The sequence below is a fragment of the Pristiophorus japonicus genome, unplaced genomic scaffold, assembly GCF_044704955.1.
Source record: "Pristiophorus japonicus isolate sPriJap1 unplaced genomic scaffold, sPriJap1.hap1 HAP1_SCAFFOLD_534, whole genome shotgun sequence".
Lineage (NCBI taxonomy): Eukaryota > Metazoa > Chordata > Chondrichthyes > Pristiophoridae > Pristiophorus > Pristiophorus japonicus.
Genome location: NW_027254441.1, coordinates 204,516 through 223,818, shown reverse-complemented (window position 1 = coordinate 223,818; position 19,303 = coordinate 204,516). Strand labels below are relative to the sequence as shown.

At 44.6% G+C, this 19,303-nt stretch overlaps 1 protein-coding gene and 1 pseudogene across 6 annotated transcripts in view; one reads left to right on the top strand and one right to left on the bottom strand.

Annotated features, from left to right (window-relative positions):
* Positions 1–19,303, top strand: part of LOC139254094 (zinc finger protein 432-like) — a 157,446-nt gene that overhangs the window by 38,611 nt on the left and 99,532 nt on the right. The window lies entirely within an intron of this gene.
* The window catches only part of LOC139254097 (zinc finger protein 229-like), a 72,900-nt pseudogene that overhangs the window by 15,797 nt on the left and 37,800 nt on the right, over positions 1–19,303 (bottom strand).

Genomic DNA, 19,303 nt, shown 5'->3' with positions numbered 1-19,303 from the left:
ATATAGGTACCAACGATATAGCAAAAAAATGGGATGAGGTCCTACAAGCTGAATTTATGGAGCTGGGAGTTAAATTTAAAAAGTAGGACCTCAAAGGTAGTAATCTCAGGATGGCTGCCAGTGCCACGTGCTAGTCAGAGCAGGAATCGCAGGATAGCTCAGATGAATACGTGGCTTGAAGAGTGGTGCAGAAGGGAGGGATTCAAATTCCTGGGACATTGGAACTGGTTCTGGGGGAGGTGGGACCAGTACAAACAGGACGGTCTGCACCAGGGCAGGATTGGAACCAACGTCCTAGGGGGAGTGTTTGCAAGTGCTATTGGGAGGTGTTAAACTAATATGGCAGGGGGATGAGAACCTCTGCAGGGAGACAGAGGGAAGTAGAATGGGGGCAGAAGCGAAAGATAGAAAAAAGAATAGTAAAAGTGGAGGGCAGAGAAACCCAAGGCAAAAATCAAAAAGGGCCATATTACAACAAAATTCTAAAGAGGCAAAGTGTCTTAAAAAGACAAGCCTGAAGGCTCTGTGCCTCAATGCGAGGAGTATTCGGAATAAGGTGGACGAATTAACTGCACAGTCAGCAATTAATGAATATGATATCATTGGCATCATAGAGACATGGCTCTAGGGTGACCAAGGCTGGGAACTCAACATCCAGGGGTCTTCAACATTCAAGAAGGATAGACAGAAAGGAAAAGAAGGTGGGGTAGCATTGCTGGTTAAAGAGGAAATTAACGCAATAGTAAGGAAGGACATTAGCTTGGATGATGTGGAATCCGTATGGGTGGAGCTGCGGAATACCAAAGGGCAGAAAACATTAGTGGGAGTTGTGTACAGACCACCAAACAGTAGCAGTGAGGTCAGAGGGGACAGCATCAAACAAGAGATTATGGATGCATGCAATAAACATACAGCAGTTATCATAGGTGACTTTAATCTACATATAGATTGGGCTAACCAAACGAGTAGCAATATGGTGGAGGAGGATTTCCTGGAATGTATTAGGGATGGTTTTCTCGACCAATATGTCGAGGAACCAAGTAGAGGGCTGGCCATCCTCGACTGGATAATGTGTAATGAGAAAGGACTAATTAGCAATCTTGTTGTGCGAGGCCCCTTGGGGAAGAGGGACCATAATATAGTAGAATTCTTCATTAAGATGGAGAGTGATACAATTAATTTAGAGACTAGGGTCCTGAACTTAAGGAATTTAGACTGGCAAATGATACTTAAAGGGTTGACGGTGGATAGGCAATGGCAAACATTTAAAGATCACATGGCTGAACTTCAACAATTGTACATCCCTGTCTGGAGTAAAAATAAAACGGGGAAGGTGGCTCAACTGTGGCTAACAAGGGAAATTAAGGATAGTGTTAAATCCAAGGAAGAGGCATATAAATTGGCCAGAAAAAGCAGCAATTCTGAGGGCTGGGAGATATTTAGAATTCAGCAGAGGAGGATAAAGGGTTTAATTAGGAGAGGGAAAATGAGAGGAAGCTGGCCGGGAACATAAACACTGACTGCAAAAGCTTCTACAGATATGTGAAAAGGAAAAGATTAGTGAAGACAAACGTAGGTCCCTTGCAGTCAGATTCAGGTGAATTTATAATGGGGAACAAAGAAATGGCAGACCAGTTGAACAAATACTTTGATTCTGGCTTCACGAAGGAAGACACAAATAACCTTCAGGAAGTACAAGGGGAACGAGGGTCTCGTGAAAAGGAAGAACTGAAGGATATCCTTATTAGGCGGGAAATTGCGTTCGAGAAGTTGATGGGATTGAGGGCCGATAAATCCCCGGGGCCTGATAGTCTGCATCCCAGAGTAATTAAGGAAGTGGCCCTAGAAATAGTGGATGCATTGGGGATCATTTTCCAACAGTCTATCGACTCTGGATCATTTCCTATGTGCTGGAGGGTAGCTAATGTAACACCACTTTTTAAAAAAGGAGGGAGAGAGAAAACGGGTAATTATAGACCAATTATGCTGACTTCAGTAGTGGGGGAAATGTTGGAATCAATTGTTAAAGATGAAATAACAGTGCATTTGGAAAGCAGTGATAGGATCGGTCCAAATCAACATGGATTTATGAAAATGAAATCATGCTTGACAAATCTTTTGGAATTTATTAAGGATGTAACTAGTAGAGTGGACAAGGGAGAACCAGTGGATGTGGTGTATTTGGACTTTCAAAAGGCTTTTGACAAGGTCCCACACAAGAGATTGGTGTGCAAAATTAAAGCATGGTATTGGTGGTTATGCACTGACGTGGATAGAGAACTGGTTGGCAGACAGAAAGCCGAGAGTCGGGATAAACGGGTCCTTTTCAGAATGCCAGGCAGTGACTAGTGGTGTGCCACAGGGCTCATTGCTGGGATCCCAGCTATTTACAATATACATTAATGATTTGGATGAAGGAATAAGAACATAAGAACATAAGAATTAGGAACAGGAGTAGGCCACCTAGCCCCTCGAGCCTGCTCCGCCACTCAACAAGATCATGGCTGATCTGGCCGTGGACTCAGCTCCACTTACCCATAACCCTTAATTCCCTTATTGGTTAAAAAATCTATCTATCTGTGACTTGAATATATTCAATGAGCTAGCCTCAACTGCTTCCTTGGGCAGAGAATTCCACAGATTCACAACCCTCTGGGAGAAGAAATTCCTTCTCAACTCAGTTTTAAATTGGCTCCCCCGTATTTTGAGGCTGTGCCCCCTAGTTCTAGTCTCCCCGACCAGCAGAAACAACCTCTCTGCCTCTATCTTGTCTATCCCTTTCATTATTTTAAATGTTTCCATAAGATCACCCCTCATCCTTCTGAACTCCAACGAGTAAAGACCCAGTCTACTCAATCTATCATCATAAGGTAACCCCGTCATCTCCAGAATCAGCCTAGTGAATCATCTCTGTACCCCCTCCAAAATTAGTATATCCTTCCTTAAGTAAGATGACCAAAACTGCACGCAGTACTCCAGGTGCGGCCTCACCAATACCCTGTACAGTTGCAGCAGGACCTCCCTGCTTTTGTACTCCATCCCTCTAGCAATGAAGGCCAACATTCCATTTGCCTTCCTGATTACCTGCTGCACCTGCAAATTAACTTTTTGGGATTCATGCACAAGGACCCCCAGGTCCCTCTGCATCGCAGCCTGTTGTAATTTCTCCCCATTCAAATAATATTCCCTTTTACTGTTTTTTTTTTCCAAGATGGATGACCTCACATTTTCCGACATTGTATTCCATCTGCAAACCTTAGCCCATTCGCTTAACCTATCTAAATCTTTTTGCAGCCTTTCTGTGTCCTCGACACAACCCGCTTTCCCACTAATCTTAGTGTCATCTGCAAATTTTGTTACACTACACTCTGTCCCCTCTTCCAGGTCATCTATGTATATTGTAAACAGTTGTGGTCCCAGTACCGATCCCTGTGGCACACCACTAACCACTGATTTCCAACCAGAAAAGGATCCATTTATCCCGACTCTGCTTTCTGTTCGCCAGCCAATTCTCTATCCATGCTAATACATTTCCTCTGACTCTGCGTACCTTTATCTTCTGCAGTAACCTTTTGTGTGGCACCTTATCGAATGCCTTTTGGAAATCTCAATACACCACATCCACCGGTACGCCTCTATCCACCATGCTCGTGATATCCTCAAAGAATTCCAGTAAATTAGTTAAACATGATTTCCCCTTCATGAATCCATGTTGCGTCTGCTTGATTGCACTATTCCTATCTAGATGTCCCGCTATTTCTTCCTTAATGATAGCTTCAAGCATTTTCCCCACTCCATATGTTAAACTAACCGGCCAATAGTTACCTGCCTTTTGTCTGCCCCCCTTTTTAAACAGAGGCGTTACATTAGCTGCTTTCCAATTCGCTGGTACCTCCCCAGAGTCCAGAGAATTTTTGTAGATTATAACGAATGCATCTGCTATAACTTCCGCCATCTCTTTTAATACTCTGGGATGCACTTCATCAGGAACAGGGGACTTGTCTACCTTGAGTCCCATTAGCCTGTCCAGCACTACCCCACTAGTGTTAGTGATTATCTCAATTGAGTATAATATCTCTAAGTTTTCAGATGACATTAAACTGGATGGTGGTTTGAGTTGTGAGGAGGACGCTGCTAAGAGGCTGCAGGGTGACTTGGACAAATTAGGTGAGTGGGCAAATGCATGGCAGATGCAGTATAATGTGGATAAATGTGAGGTTATCCACTTTGGGGGCAAAAACACGAAGGCAGAATATTATCTGAATGGCGGCAGATTAGGAAAAAGGGAGGTGCAACGAGACCTGGGTGTCATGGTACATCACTCATTGAAAGTTGGCATGCAGGTACAGCAGGCGGTGAAGAAGGAAAATAGTATGTTGGCCTTCATAGCTAGGGCTTTTGAGTATAGGAGCAGGGAGCTCTTACTGCAGTTGTACAGGGCCTTGATGTGGTCTCACCGAGAATATTGTGTTCAGTTTTGGTCTCCTAACCTGAGGAAGGACGTTCTTGCTATTGAGGGAGTGCAGCGAAGGTTCACCAGATTGATTCTCGGGATGGCAGGATTGACACATGAGGAGAGACTGGATCAACTGGGCCTTTATACACTGAAGTTTAGAAGGATGAAAGGGGATCTCATAGAAACGTCTAAGATTCTGACGGGACTGGACAGGTTAGATGCAGGAAGAATGTTCCCGATGTTGGGGAAGTCCAGAACCAGGGGACACAGTCTAAGGATAAGGAGTAAGCCATTTAGGACTGAGATGAGGAGAAACTTCTTCATTCAGAGTTGTTAACCTGTGGAATTCCCGACCGCAGAGAGTTGTTGATGCCAGTACATTGGATATATTCAAGGGGGAGTTAGAGATGGCCCTTATAGCTAAAGGCATCAAGGGGTATGGAGAGAAAGCAGGAGAGGGGTATTGAGGTGAATGATCAGCCATGATCTTATGGTGGTGCAGGCTCGAAGGGCCAAATGGCCTACTCCTGCACCTATTTTCTATGTTTCTATGTACAGAAGGATCTGGGGGTTCTTTGTACATGAAACTCAAAAAGTTAGCATGCAAGTACAGCAAGTAATCAGGAAGGCAAATGTAATACTGGCCTTTATTGCAAGGGGGGTGGAGTATAAAAGTAGGGAAGTCCTGCTGCAACTGTACAGGGCGTTGGTAAGATCACACCTGGAGTACTGCGCACAGTTTTGGTGTGGACTTGTCTCTATTCCCATGCTGAGGGGATTGCTGCACCAGATGGGAGGGGCAACATTTGGGGACACGGATTCCCCACTAATTCCCATTCCCCTTCTTTCTGGTGGATAATGGAGGGGCCACTGTGTGTCATGTGCAAGTCAGTAAGAATTGTCAGCCAGCTCTTTCTAATTGGACATTTTATTCAGTAGAAACTTTCACACACTATTGCAGATTTTGTACAAAAGATCAATTTAGGATTAAAGTAAAAGTTCATAATTTTATTGCAAACTAACTTTCTGTTGAGAGTTGCTGAATTAAGGGGAAAGATAACACACAGCGTTTCTTAAATGGACACTGCAGCCCCGAGAACACAATCAGCAATATATCCAGAATATTAAAGTCCAGCCCAGTTATAGGGTTATTAACATCAGCAGAAACAAACCCCAACTGTCAGAATGAACATGGTTCAGTCGGGATGTGATTAACAGCAGTAATAACAGCAGATTCCAACCCCTGCAGTCACTTGTGAACTCGCTGGTGTGTCAGCAGGTCGGATGAACGAGTGAATCCCTTCCCACACACGGAGCAGGTGAATGGCCTCTCCCTAGTGTGAACTCGCTGGTGTTTCAGCAGGGTGGATGACCGAGTGAATCCCTTCCCACACTCGGAGCATGTGAATGGCCTCTCCCCAGTGTGAACTCGCTGGTGATTTACAAGGTCGTATGACACATTGAATCCTTTCCCACACTCAGGGCAGGTGAACGGCCTCTCCCCAGTGTGAACTCGCTGGTGTGTCATCAGGTCAGATGACTGAGTGAATTCCTTCCCACACTCGGAGCAGGTGAATGGCCTCTCCCCAGTGTGACTGTGTCGATGAACTTTCAGCGTCGACGGTGATCTGAATACCTTTCCACAGTCACCACATTTCCACGGTTTCCCCATGGTGCGGGTATCCTTGTGACTCTCCATGGTTGGACGATGGGTTGAAGCCTCGCCCACACACACAATACGTTTACAGTTTCTCCGCGCTGTGAATGGTGCGATGTTTTTTCAGGCTGTGTAATTGGTTAAAGCTCTTTCCACAGGCAGTGCACTGGAACACTCACTCGGGGGTGTGTGTCTCGGTGCTTTTCCAGTCACACTGATGTTTGAAATCTTTTCCCACAAACAGAACAGACAAACATTTCTCTTTCCACTTTCAAAGACCAATGATATTCAGGTCCTGATGAATCGACTGACTCCGTCAGATCTTGACTCGATGTTTGGTTTGCGTTTCCTGTCTGAAAATCTCCCCTTCTAATATTCTGTAAAAGGAGATAATAAAACTCATCGCTGTCAGTACAAGACAGAAATTCAGAATGGACACATCCAGTTTCCATAGAACATACTTTCCTCTCTTGTTCTTCCAAAGCTGTAAATCCCTGTCCCACACATTGTCCCTCCTGCTGTGCTGAAATCCAAACCATCGCACATTTCTAGACTGTTTCTCCTCCACTCCCAGTTTTCAGCACCAATTCTGGCTGGGTTCAGTTCTACACTCACTGGTTCCCTTCCCTCTCCATCCCTGAAGGTGCTGACTCTGGCTGGGCCCAGTTCCACACTCACTAGTTTCCCTCCCTCTCTTCCCCCAAAAGTGCTGACTCTGGCTTTGAGGAACAGGGTGGATGAAGGGGAACCAGTGGATGTGGTGTATTTGGACTTCCAGAAGATATTTGACAAGGTGCCACATAAAAGGTTACCGCACAAGATAAAAGTTCACGGGGTTGGGGGTAATATATTCGCATGGATAGAGGATTAGTTAACTAACAGAAAAGAGAGTCGGGATAAATTCTCGGGTTGACAATCAGTAACTAGTGGGGTGCTGCAGGAATCAGTGTTGGGACCCCAACTATTTACAATCTAGATTAATAAATTGGATGAAGGGACCGAGTGCATTGTAGCCAAGATGGGAGGAAATGCAATGTCCGAGGACACAAAAAACCTGCAAAACGACATAGACAGGCTAAATTTGGCAGATGGAGTATAATGTTGGAAAGTGTGAGGTTATGCAGTTTGGCAGAAAAAAATTCGAAGAGCATATTATTATTTAAATGGAGAAAAATTTGCAGTACAGCGGGACCTGGGGAGTCCTGTTGCATGAAACACAAAAGGTTAGTATGCAGGTACAGTAACTAAACAGGAAGGCCAATGGAATCTTGGCCTTTATTGCAAAGGGGATGTTGTATAAAAGCAGGGATGTCTTGCTACAGTTATACGGGGTATTGGTGAGGCCACACCTAGAATACTGCATACAGTTTTGGTTTCCATATCTAAGAAAGGATATACTTGCTTTGGAGGCAGTTCAGAGAAGGTTCACTAGGTTGATTCCGGAGATGAGTGGATTGACTTATGAGGAAAGGTTCAGAAGGTTGGGCCTCTACTAATTCGAATTCAGAAGAATGAGAGGAGATCTTATCGAAACATGTAAGATTATGAGGGAGCTTGACAAGGTGGATGCAGAGAGGATGTTTCCACTGATAGGGGAGACTAGAACTCGAGGGCATAATCTTAGAATAAGGGGCCGCCCATTTAAAACTGAGATGAGGAGGAATGTCTTCACTCAAAGGGTTGTAAATCTGTGCAATTTGCTGCCTCAGAGAGCTGTGGAAGCTGGCTCATTAAATAAATTTAAGACAGAGATAGACAATTTCTTGACCGATAAGGGAATAAGGAGTTAGGGTGAGCAGGCAGAGAAGTGGACCTGAGTCCATGATCGGCTCAACCATGATCGTATTAAATGGTGGAACAGACTCGAGGGGCCGTATGGCCTACTCCTGCTATTATTTCTTATGTTCTTATGCTGACTCTGGCTGGGTTCAGTTCTACGCTCACTGTTTCTCCAGCCTCTGCTTCCTTGATGGTGCACACTGGCTGGGTTCAGTTCTTCAATCACACTTTTCCCACCCTCTGCTCCACTAAAGGTGCTGACTGTGGCTGGATTCAGTTCTCCACTCATTGGTTCTCCTCCCTATCCTGTCCTGAATGAGCTGGATTTGGCCAAGTTCAGTTCTACACTCACTGGTTCCCCTCCCTCTCCCTCCCCTGATGGTGCTGACTCTGGCTGGGTTCAGTTCTACACTCACTGGTTCCCCTTCCTCTCGCTCCCCTGATAGTGTTGACTCTGGCTGGGTTTAATTCTACAATAACTGGTTTCCTCTCTCTCTCCTCCTCTGAAGTGCTGGCTATCTTAGACCTTGTCCTGTGTAATGAGATAGGATTAATAAAAAATCTCCGAATAAAGGACCCTCTTGGAATGAGTGATCATAGCATGGTTAAATTTCAAATTCAGATGGAGGGCAAGAAATTTGGATCTCAAACCAGCGTTCTAAGCTTAAATGATGGAGACTACAAAGGTATGAGGGCAGATTGGGCAAAAGTGGACTGGGAAAATAGATTCAAGTGTAGGACGGTTAAAGTGTAGGGCCAAATTACAGCAAAATTCTAAAGGGGCAAAGTGTGTTAAAAACACAAGCCTGAAGGCTCTGTGCCTCAATGCGAGGAGTATTCGGAATAAAGTGGATGAATTAACTGCGCAGATAGCAGTTAGCGGATATGATGTAATTTCCATCACGGAGACATGGCTCCAGGGTGACCAAGGCTGGGAACTCAACATCCAGGGCTATTCAACATTCAGAAAGGATAGACAGAATGGAAAAGGAAGTGGGGTGACGTTGCTGGTTAAAGAGGAAATTAACGCAATAGTAAGGAAGGACATTAGCTTGGATGATGTGGAATCAGTATGGGTGGAGCTACGGAATACCAAAGGGCAGAAAACGTTAGTGGGAGTTATGTACAGACCACCAAACAGTGGTGAGGTTGGGGACAGCATCAAACAAGAAATTAGGGATGCGTGCAACAAAGGTACAGCAGTTATCATGGGCGATTTTAATCTACATATTGATTGGGATAACCAACCTGGTAGCACTGCGATGGAGGAGGATTTCCTGGAGTCTTTTACGGATGGTTTTCTAGATCAATATGTCGAGGAACCAATTAGAGGGCTGGCTATCCTAGACTGGGTGATGTGTAATGAGAAAGGATTAATTAGCAATCTTGTTGTGAGAGGCCCCTTCGGGAAGAGTGACCATAATATGGTAGAATTCTTTATTAGGATGGAAAGTGACACAATTAATTCAGAGACTAGGGTCCTGAACTTAAGGAAAGGTAACTTCAATGGTATGAGACGTGAATTGGTTAGAATAGACTGGCGAATGATACTTAAAGGGTTGACGGTGGATTGGCAATGGCAAACATTTAAAGATCACATGGATCAACTTCAACAATTGTACATTGCTGTCTGGAGTAAAAATAAAACAGGGAAGGTGGCTCAACCGTGGTTATCAAGGGAAATTAACGATAGTGTTAAACCAAGGAAGAAGCATATAAACTGGTCAGATAAAGCAGCAAATCTGAGGACTGGGAGAATTTTATAATTCAGCAGAGGAGGACAAAGGGTTTCATTAGGAGGCGGAAAATACAGTTTGAGATAAAGCTTGCTGGGAACATAAAAACTGGCTGCAAAAGCTTTTATAGATATGTGAAGAGAAAAAGATTAGTGAAGGCAAACGTAGATCCCTTGCAGTCAGATTCAGGTGAATTTATAATGGGGAACAAAGAAATGGCAGACCAGTTGAACAAATACTTTGGTTCTGTCTTCACGAAGGAAGACACCAGTAACCTTCCGGAAATACTAGTGGACCGAGGGTCTAGTGAGAAGGAGGAACTGAAGGAAATCCTTATTAGGCGGGAAATTGTGTTGGGAAATTGATGGGATTGAAATCCGATAAATCCCCGGGGCCTGATAGTCTGCATCCGAGAGTACTTAAGGCAGTGACCATAGAAATAGTGGATGCATTGGTGATCATTTTCCAACAGTCGATCAACTCTGAATCATTTCCTGTGGACTCGAGGGTAGCTAATGTAACACCATTTTTTTTTTTTAAAAGGAGGGAGAGCGAAAATGGGTAATTATAGACCAGTTAGCCTGACATCAGTAGTGGGGAAAATGTTGGAATCAATTATTAAAGATGAAATAGCAGCACATTTGGAAAGCAGTGACGGGATCGGCCCAAGTCAGCATGGATTTATGAAAGGGAAATCCTGCTTGAAAAATCTAGAATTTTTTCAGGGTGTAACTGGTAGAGTGGACAAGGGAGAACCAGTGGATGTGGTGTATTTGGACTTTCAAAAGGCTTTTGAAAAAGTCCCACACAAGAGATTGGTGTGCAAAATTAAAGCACATGGTATTGGGGGTAATGTACTGACGTGGATAGAGAACTGGTTGGCAGACAGGAAGCAGAGCGTCGGGATAAACGGGTCCTTTTCAGAATGGCAGGCAGTGACTACTGGGGTGCTGCAGGGTTCAGTGCTGGGACCCCAGCTATTTACAATATACATCAATGATTTGGATGAGGGAATTGAGTGTAATATCTCCAAGTTTGCAGATAACACTAAGCTGGGTGGCAGTATGAGCTGTGAGGAGGACGCTAAAAGGCTGCAGGGTGACTTGGATAGTTTAGATGAGTGGGCTAACGCGTGGCAGATGCAGTATAATGTGGATAAATGTGAGGTTATTCACTTTGATGGCAAAAACACGAAGGCAGAATATTATTTGAATGGCGGCAGATTAGGAAACGGGGAGGTGCAGCGAGACCTGGGTGTCTAGGTACATCAGTCATTGAAAGTTGGCATGCAGGTTCAGCAGATGGTGAAGAAGGCAAATGGTATGTTGGCCTTCATAGCTAGGGGACTTGAGTATAGGAGCAGGGAGGTCTTACTGCAGTTGTACAGGGCCTTGGTGAGGCCACACCTGGAATATTGTGTTCAGTTTTGGTCTCCTAATCTGAGGAAGGACATTCTTGCTATTGAGGGAGTTCAGCGAAGGTTCATCAGACTGATTCCCGGAATAGCAGGACTGACATATGAGGAGAGACTGGATCAACTGGGCCTTTATTCACTGGAGTTTAGAAGGATGAAAGGGGATCTCATAGAAACATATAAAATTCTGATGGGACTGGACAGGTTCGATGCAGGAAGAATGTTCCCAATGTTGAGGAAGGCCAGAACCAGGGAACACATTCTAAGGATAAGGGGTAAGCCATTTAGGACTGAGATGAGGAGAAACTTCTTCACTCAGAGAGTTATTAACTTGTGGAATTCCCTACCGCAGAGAGTTGTTGATGCCAGTTCATTGGATATATTTAAGGGGGAGTTAGATATGGCCCTTACGGCTAAAGGGATCAAGGGGTATGGAGAGAAAGCAGGAAAGGGGTACTGAGGTGAATGATCAGCCATGATCTTATTGAATGGTGGTGCAGGCTCGAAGGGCCGAATGGCCTACTCCTGCACCTATTTTCTATGTTTCTATGAACAGTGGCGTACATTGAAGGAAATATTTCACAACTCGCAAAAAAAATATATTCCAGTGAGGAGGAAAGGGTGTAAAAGAAAAGATAGCCATCCGTGGCTAACTAAAGAAATAAAGGATGGTATCCAATTAAAAACAAGGGCATACAAAGTGGCCAAAACTACTGGGAGAAGAGAAGATTGGGAAGCTTTTAAAAGCTAGCGAAGAATGACTAAAAAAATTATTAAGAAAGGGAAGATAGATTATGGAAGTAAACTAACACAAAATATAAAAACAAATAGCAAGAGTTTCTACAGGTATATAAAAAGGAAAAGAGTGGCTAAAGTAAATGTTGGTCCCTTCGAGGATGAAACCGGGGAATCAGTGATGGGCAACATGGAGATGGCAGAAAATCTGAACACATATTTTGTATCAGTCTTTATGGTTAAGGACATTAAAAATATCCCAACAGTGGATAGCCAAGGGGCTATAGGCGGGGAAGGATCTTACCACAATCACAAAGAAGGTGGTACTCAGTAAGATAATGGGACTAAAGGCCCCTGGACATGATGCCTTACATCCTAGGATCTTAAGAGAAGTGGCTGCAGAGATAATGGATGCATTGGTTGTAATCTACCAAAGTTCCCTGGATTCTGGGTCGGTCCCAGCAGATTGGAATACTGCAAATGTAACGCTCCTGTTTAAAAAAGGAGGCAGACAAAAAGCAGGAAACTATAGACCAGTTAGCCTAACATATGTGGTTGGGAAAATGCTGGAGTCCATTATCAAGGAAGCAGTAGCGAGACATTTGGAAAAGCATGATTCGATCAAGCAGAGTCAGCATGGTTTTATGAAAGGGAAATCATGTTTGACAAATTTGCTGGAGTTCTTTGAGGATGTAACGAGCAGGGTGGATAAGGGGGAACCAGTGAATGTGGTGTATTTGGATATCTAGAAGGCATTCAATACGGGGCCACCTGAGAGCTTACTGCACAAGATAAAAGCTCACAGGGTTGGGGGTAATATATTCGCATGGATAGAAGATTGGCTAACTAACAGATAACAGAGTCGGGATAAATGGGTCATTTTCCGGTTGGCAAAAAGTGACTAGTGGGATGCCGCAGGGATTAGTGCTGGGTTCCCAACTATTTACAATCTATACTAATGACTTGGTTGAAGGGACTGAGTGTAATGTAGCCAAGTTTGCTGACTACACAAAGATGGGTGGGAAAGGAAATTGTGAGGAGGGTACAAAAAATCTGCAAAGGGATAGACAGGCTAAGTGAGTGGCAAAAACTGGCAGATGGAGTATAATGTGGGAAAATGTGAGGTTATTCACTTTGGCAGAAATAATAGAAAAGCAAATTATAATTTAAATGGAGAAAAATTGCAAAGTGCTACAGTACAGAGGGACCTGGGTGTCTTTTTGCATGAAACACAAAAAGTTAGTGTGCAGGTACAGTAAGTAATCAGGAAGGCAAATGGAATGTTGGCCTTTATTGCAAAGGGGATAGAGTATAAAAGCAGAGAATTCCTGCTACAACTGTACAGGGTATTGGTGAGGTCACACCTGAAGTACTGCGTGCAGTTTTGGTCTCTGTATTTAAGGAAGGATATACTTGCATTGGAGGCGGTTCAGAGAAGGTCACTAGGTTGATTCCGGAGATGAGGGGGTTGACTTATGAGGATAGGTTGAGTAGGTTGGGCCTATACACATTGGTGTTCAGATGAATGAGGGGTGATCTTATTGAAATTTATAAGATTATGAGGGGGCTCGACAAGGTGGATGGAGAGAGGATATTTCCACACATCAGGGAAACTAAAACTAGGGGACATAATCTCAGAATAAGGGGCCACCCATTTAAAACTGAGATGAGGAGGAATTTCTTCTCTCTGAGGGTTGGAAATCCATAGAATTCTCTGCCCTTGAGAGCTGTGGAAGGTGGGTCATTGAATATATTTAAGGTGAAGATAGACACATTTTTGAGCGATAAGGAAGTAAAGGGTTATGGGGAGCGGACAGGGAAGTGGAGTCGAGTCCATGGCCAGATCAGCCATGATCTTATTGAATGGGGAGCAGGCTCGAGGGGCCAAATGGTCTACACCTGCTCCTATTTCTTATGCTCCAGACAGTTGCCCCTCCACTCCCAGTTTTCACCACCGATTCTGGCTGCGTTCAGTTCGACACTCACTGGTTCCCCTCCCTCTCCTCCCCTGAAGCTGCTGACTCTGGCTGGGTTCAGTTCGACACTCACTGGTTCCCCTTCCCCTGAAGGTGCTGACTCTGGCTGGGTTCAGTTCCAGACACCGACATCATGCACTTTGTTCCTGCACGAAGATGGCCGCGCATGCGCTGTGCTACTCACTGAATATCGATGGCAGACCGCAGAACCTGCCTTCCTACACCAAAGTGTCCGCCGTTAGACTAGGCCTGTGACCGGGAGAAAGCCCCGAAGCTGCAACCGCCGATATTCCGGTTATTATTCCGGGCTTGCGGCGGGCACCGGTTGTTTATGAAGCCTCCCCGGCTCCCCGCTGGTCCATTACTCCGCTCTGTACCGATGAAAAGGACACTTCGCTACAGCCTGCCCAAAACGTGTCTCCTCCGCCATTACACGCACTGCGCATGCTCCAACCACAGCCAGGACTCGCTCCTGCGCACTGAGCTCCTGTAGTCTGGGTTCGACACATTCCTCCCCCGCGGGGCATGCTGGGTACATAAGACCATGAGAAATAGGAGCAGGAGTGGGCCACCCGGCCCCCCGAGCCTGTTCCCCATTCAATAAGATAATGGCTGGTCTGATCATAGAGTCAGCTCCACTCCCCCGCCCGCTCTGCATAACCCTTTACTCCCTTATCGCTGAAAAATCTGTCTATTTCCGCCTTAAATACAGTCAATGAGCCAGCCTCCACTGCTCTCTGGGGCAGAGAATTCCACAGATTTGCAACCCTCCTCATCTCAGTATTAAATGGGCTGGGGAGAAAGGCTGCACTTGTGAATAGAACAGGATTTACTGTGGTTGCATTGGGCACTGAACCATGCTCATTCTAGCAGCTCTTGTTCGTTTCTGATGATCTTAATAACCCCTATACCTGAGCTGGAAATTAATACCCTGTATAAATGTTGAATACATTATCTGTGTTTCAAACACAGTGTTTCGAATATTTGATTGCTCTGTGATCACAGGAGACCAATTGATGATCCATTTTAGTGCTTTTTCTTAATCTAACTTCTCACCTCGTTTGCCTTCTATCATATCAAACCCCAAACTTGTTCTGTTTGAGGTCCTACAAGACGAATTTAGGGAGCTAGGAGCTAAATTAAAAAGTAGGACCTCAAAGGTAGTAATCTCAGGATTGCTACCAGTGCCACATTCTAGTCAGAGTAGGAAGCGCAGGATAGTTCAGAAGAATACGTGGTTTGTGGAGTGGTGCAGAAGAGAGGGATTCAAATTCCTGGGATACTGGAACCAGTTCTGGGGAAGGTGGGACCAGTACAATTGGTGTGCACCTGGGAAGGACCGGTCCGAGGGGGAGTGTTTGCTAGTGCTGTTGGGGAGGGGTTAGACTAGTATGGCAGGAGGATGGGAACCTATGCAGGGAGACAGAGGGAAGCAGAATGGGGCAGAAGCAAAAGATAGAAAGAAGAAAAGAAAAGTAAAAGTGGAGGGCAGAGAAACGCAAGGCAAAAAGCAAAAAGGGCCACATTACAGCAAAATTCTAAAGGGGCAAAGTGTGTTAAAAAAACAAGCCCGAAGGCTCTGTGCCTCAATGCGAGGAGTATTCATAATAAGGTGGACGAATTAACTGCACAGATAACTGTTAACGGATATGATGTAATTGGCATCACGGAGACATGGCTCCAGGGTGACCAAGGCTGGGAACTCAACATCCAAAGGTATTCAACATTCAGGAAGGATAGACAGAATGGGAAAGGAGGTGGGGTGGCGTTGGTGGTTAAAGAGGAAATTAACGCAATAGTAAGGAAGGACATTAGCTTGGATGTTGTGGAATCAGTATGGGTGGAGCTACGGAATACCAAAGGGCAGAAAACGCTAGTGAGAGTTATGTACAGACCATCAAACAGTAGTAGTGAGGTTGGGGACAGCATCAAACAAGAAATTAGGGATGCGTGCAATAAAATTACTGCAGTTATCATGATTGACTTTAATCTACATATTGATTGGGCTAACCAAACTGGTAGCAATGCAGTGGAGGAGGATTTCCTGGAATGTATTAGGGATAGTTTTCTGGATCAATATGTCGAGGAACCAACTGGAGGGCTGGCCATCCTAGACCGGGTGATGTGTAATGAGAAAGGACTAATTAGCAATCTTGTTGTGCAAGGCCCCTTGGGAAAGAGTGACCATAATATGGTAGAATTTTTTATGAAGATGGAGAGTGACACAGTTAATTCAGAGACTTGGGTCCTGAACTTAAGGAAAGGTAACTTCGATGGTTTGAGACATGAATTGGCTAGAATAGACTGGCGAATGATCCTTAAAGGGTTGATGGCAAACATTTAAAGATCACATTGATGAACTTCAACAATTGTACATCCATGTCTGGAGTAAAAATAAAACGGGGAAGGTGGCTCAACCGTGGCTATCAAGGGAAATTAAGGATAGTGTTCAATACAAGGAAGAGGCATATAAAGTGCCCAGAAAAAGTAGCAAAGCTGAGGACTGGGAGAATTTCATAATTCAGCAGAGGAGGACAAAGGGTTTAATTAGAAGGCGGTAATAGAGTTTGAGAGGAAGCTTGCTGGAAACATAAAAACTGGCTGCAAAAGCTTCTATAGATATGTGAAGAGAAAAAGATTAGTGAAGGTCCCTTGCAGTCAGATTTAGGTGAATTTATAATGAGGAACAAAGAAATGGCGGACCAGTTGAACAAATACTTTGGTTCTGTCTTCACGAAGGAAGACACCAATGACCTTCCGGAAATACTAGCGGACTGAGGGGCTAGTGAGAAGGAGGAACTGAAGGAAATCCTTATTAGGTGGGAAATTGTGTTCGGGAAATTGATGGGATTGAAGGCCGATAAATCCTCATGGCCTGATAGTCTGCATTCCAGAGTACTTAAGGAAGTGACCCTAGAAATAGTGGATGCATTGGTGATCATTTTCCAACAGTCTATCGACTCTGGATCAGTTCCTATGGACTGGAAGGTAGCTAATGTAACACCACTATTTTAAAAAGCAGGGAGAGAGAAAACGGGTAATTATAGACCAGTTAGCCTGACATCAGTAGCGGGGAAAATGTTGGAATCAATTATTCAAGATGAAATAACAGCACATTTGGAAAGCAGTGACAGGATCGGTTCAAGTTGGCATGGATTTATGAAAGGGAAATCATGCTTGACAAATCTTCTAGAATTTTTTGAGGATGTAACTGGTAAAATGGACAAGAGAGAACCAGTGGATGTGATGTATTTGGACTTTCAAAAGGCTTTTGACAAGGTCCCACACAAGAGATTTGTGTGCAAAATTAAAGCACCTGGTATTGGGGTTAATGTACTGACGTGGATAGAGAACTGGTTGGCAGACTGGAAGAAGAGAGTCGGGATAAAGGAGTCCTTTTCAGAATGGCAGGCAGTGACTAGTGGGGTGCCGCAGGACTCAATGCTGGGACGCCAGCTATTTACAATATACATTAATGATTTAGATGAAGGAATTGAGTGTAATATCTCCAAGTTTGCAGATGACACTAAGCTGGGTGGCGGTGTGAGCTGTGAGGAGGACGCTAAAAGGCTGCAGGGTGATTTGGACAGGTTAGGTGAGTGGGCAAACTCATGGCAGATGCAGTATAATATGGATAAATGTGAGGTTATCCACTTTGGTAGCAAAAACATGAAGGCAGAATATTATCTAAATGGTGACAGATTAGCAAAGGGGAGGTGCAACGAGACTTGGGTGTCATGGTACATCAGTCATTGAAAGTTGGCATACAGGTACAGCAAGTGGTGAAGAAGGCAAATGGTATGTGGGCGTTCATAAATAGTGGATTTAAGCATAGGAGCAGGGAGACCTTACTGCAGTTATACAGGGCCTTAGTGAGGGCTCACCCAGAATATTGTGTTCAGTTTTGGTCTCCTAATCTGAGGAAGGACGTTCTTGCTATTGAGGGAGTGCAGCGAAGGTTCACCAGACTGATTCCTGGGATGGCAGGACTGACATATGAGGAGAGACTGGATCAACTGGGCCTTTATTCACTGGAGTTTAGAAGGATGAAAGGGGATCTCATAGAAACATATAAAATTCTGATGGGACTGAACAGGTTAGATGCAGGAAGAATGTTCCCGATATTGGGGTAGTCCGGAACCAGGGGACCTTATCTAAGGATAAGGGGTAAGCCATTTAGGACTGAGATGAGGAGAAACTTCTTCACTTAACCTGATGAATTCCCTACCGCAGAAAGTTGTTGATGCCAGTTCATTGGATATATTCAAGAGGGAGTTAGATATGGCCCTTATGGCTAAAGGGATCAAGGGGTATGGAGACAAAGCAGGAAATGGGTACTGAGGTGAATGATCAGCCATGATCTTATTGAAAGGTGGTGCAGGCTCGAAACGCCGAATGGCCTACTCCTGCGCCTATTTTCTGTGTTTCTATGTTTCTATGTTTGACTACATGAGTTGTGGTTGTAGTAGACTTAACTGCAGTGTCTCACTTTAAACTCAGCTGAAATCCTTTGAACCACCCCTTTATTGAACTGTCTTGCATAAGATTTGAAATCCGTTACTTTCTGTATCAGTTAACACTGTTTTGGAACCGATTGAATTTAACAAACCCATCCACACATTTTGCGCGTGCTAGCCTGTGAAATATCCTGATATTTGTAATTGTCATTGCCACAAACTCCGTTCCCTAGCCACTGATTCCATCCCCCTCCCCAACTTCTGTCTGAGGCTGAACCAGACTGTTTGCAACCATGGTGTCATACTTAACCCTGAAATAAGTTTTGGACCACATATCCACAGCATAACTAAGACTGCCTATTTCCACCTCTGTAACATCACCCGTCTCTACTCTTGCCTCAGCTCATCCATTGCTGAAGCCATCATCCATGTCTTTGTTACTTCTGGTCTTGATTATTCCAACGCACTCCTCCCACATTCTACCCTACATAAGCTAGAGTTGATCCAAAATTAGGCTGCCTATGTCCTAACTCGCACCAAGTCCTGCTCACCCATCACCCCTCTGCTCGCTGACCTACACTGGCTTCTGTTAAGCAACGCCTTGATTTCAAAGTTCTAATACTTATTTTCAAATCCCTCCATGGCCACGCCCCTCCTTAGCTCTGTAAACTCCTCCAGCCCCACATCTGCTCCCCCAACCCCGGCCCAAAACATATCTGTCTTCCTGAGCATCTCTGATTATAATTGTTCAACCATTGGTGGCTTTGTTGGCTGTGCCTTCTGTTGCCCAGGCCCCAAGTTCTGGAATGCCCAGCTTAAACCTTCCTGTCTAACCCGTGCTGTACCTGCCCTGGCAGTTTTTGATGGGATCGTGTGTAGCAAGTTTTTCTCTGTATCTAGTGGACATAGTCTCAGAAAAAGTGGCCGCCCATTTAAAACTGAGATGTGGAGGAATTTCTTCTCTCAGAGGGTTGTAAATCTGTGAATTTTCTGCCCCAGAGAGCTGTGGAGGCTGGGTCATTGAATATATTTAAGGTGGAGATAGACAGATTTTTGAGCGATAAGGCAGTAACGGGTTCTGGGGAATGGGCAG